This window comes from Procambarus clarkii, chromosome 7 (assembly GCF_040958095.1).
Source record: "Procambarus clarkii isolate CNS0578487 chromosome 7, FALCON_Pclarkii_2.0, whole genome shotgun sequence".
NCBI classification, from domain to species: Eukaryota; Metazoa; Arthropoda; class Malacostraca; order Decapoda; family Cambaridae; genus Procambarus; species Procambarus clarkii.
In genome coordinates this window covers 28459083-28462046 of record NC_091156.1, presented here as the reverse complement: position 1 = coordinate 28462046, position 2964 = coordinate 28459083, and positions in this window count along the sequence as shown.

Below are 2964 nucleotides of genomic sequence, written 5' to 3'. Positions count from 1 at the left end.
CGCGCAGGAATATCCCTGCAAAAAAAAACAATCAACAACTGTACAAGTGTCACAACACAATGGTCACTATACAAGTGTCTCAACACAATGGTCACTATACAAGTGTCTCAACACAATGGTCACTATACAAGTGTCTCAACACAATGGTCACTATACAAGTGTCTCAACACAATGGTCACTATACAAGTGTCTCAACACAATGGTCACTATACAAGTGTCTCAACACAATGGTCACTATACAAGTGTCACAACACAATGGTCACTATACAAGTGTCACAACACAATGGTCACTATACAAGTGTCTCAACACAATGGTCACTATACAAGTGTCTCAACACAATGGTCACTATACAAGTGTCTCAACACAATGGTCACTATACAAGTGTCTCAACACAATGGTTACTATGCAAGAGTTAGAACACAATGGTCACTATACAAGTGTCACAACACAATGGTCACTATACAAGTGTCACAACTCAATGGTCACTATACAAGTGTCTCAACACAATGGTCACTATACAAGTGTCGCAACACAATGGTCACTATACAAGTGTCATAACACAATGGTCACTATACAAGTGTCACAACTCAATGGTCACTATACAAGTGTCACAACACAATGGTCACTATACAAGTGTCACAACACAATGGTTACTATACAAGTGTCACAACACAATGGTCACTATACAAGTGTCACAACACAATGGTCACTATACAAGTGTCTCAACACAATGGTCACTATACAAGTGTCGCAACACAATGGTCACTATACAAGTGTCTCAACACAATGGTCACTATACAAGTGTCACAACACAATGGTCACTATACAAGTGTCACAACACAATGGTCACTATACAAGTGTCTCAACACAATGGTCACTATACAAGTGTCTCAACACAATGGTCACTATACAAGTGTCTCAACACAATGGTCACTATACAAGTGTCTCAACACAATGGTTACTATGCAAGAGTTAGAACACAATGGTCACTATACAAGTGTCACAACACAATGGTCACTATACAAGTGTCACAACTCAATGGTCACTATACAAGTGTCTCAACACAATGGTCACTATACAAGTGTCGCAACACAATGGTCACTATACAAGTGTCATAACACAATGGTCACTATACAAGTGTCACAACTCAATGGTCACTATACAAGTGTCACAACACAATGGTCACTATACAAGTGTCACAACACAATGGTTACTATACAAGTGTCACAACACAATGGTCACTATACAAGTGTCACAACACAATGGTCACTATACAAGTGTCTCAACACAATGGTCACTATACAAGTGTCGCAACACAATGGTCACTATACAAGTGTCATAACACAATGGTCACTATACAAGTGTCACAACTCAATGGTCACTATACACGTGTCTCAACACAATGGTCACTATACAAGTATCACAACACAATGGTCACTATACAAGTGTCACAACACAATGGTCACTATACAAAAGTTAGAACACAATGGTCACTATACAAGTGTCACAACTCAATGGTCACTATACATGTGTCTCAACACAATGGTCACTATACAAGTGTCACAACTCAATGGTCACTATACATGTGTCTCAACACAATGGTCACTATACAAGTGTCACAACACAATGGTCACTATACAAGTGTCACAACACAATGGTCACTATACAAGTGTCACAACACAATGGTCACTATACATGTATCACAACACAATGATTACTATGCAAGAGTTAGAACACAATGGTTACTATACAAGTATCACAACACAATGGTCACTATACATGTATCACAACACAATGGTTACTATACAAGTGTCATAACACAATGGTCAATATACAAGTATCACAACACAATGGTCACTATACAAGTAACACAACACAATGGCCACTATACAAGTATCACAACACAATGGTCACTATACAAGTGTCACAACTCAATGGTCACTATACAAGTATCACAACACAATGGTCACTATACATGTGTCTCAACACAATGGTCACTATACAAGTGTCAGAACACAATGGTCACTATACAAGTATCACAACACAATGGTCACTATACAAGTGTCAGAACACAATGGTCACTATACAAGTATCACAACACAATGGTCACTATACAAGTATCACAACACAATGGTCACTATACAAGTATCACAACACAATGGTCACTATACAAGTGTCACAACTCAATGGTCACTATACAAGTGTCACAACTCAATGGTCACTATACATGTGTCTCAACACAATGGTCACTATACAAGTATCACAACACAATGGTCACTATACAAGTATCACAACTCAATGATCGCTATACATGTGTCTCAACACAATGGTCACTATACAAGTGTCACAACACAATGGTCACTATACAAGTGTCACAACACAATGGTCACTATACAAGTGTCACAACACAATGGTCACTATACAAGAGTTAGAACACAATGGTCACTATACAAGTATCACAACACAATGGTCACTATACAAGTATCACAACTCAATGGTCACTATACAAGTGTCACAACACAATGGTTATTACTGCAAGTGTCACAACTCAATGGTCACTATACAAGTGTCACAACACAATGGTTATTACTGCAAGTGTCACAACTCAATGGTCACTATACAAGTATCACAACACAATGGTCACTATACAAGTGTCACAACACAATGGTCACTATACAAGTGTCACAACACAATGGTCACTATACAAGTGTCACAACTCAATGGTCACTATACATGTGTCTCAACACAATGGTCACTATGCAAGTGTCATAACACAATGGTCACTATACAAGTGTCGCAACACAATGGACACTATACAAGTGTCACAACACAATGGTCACTATACAAGTGTCACAACACAATGGTCACTATACAAGTGTCACAACACAATGGTTACTATATAAGTATCACAACACAATGGTCACTATACAAGTGTCACAACACAATGGTCACTATACAAGTGT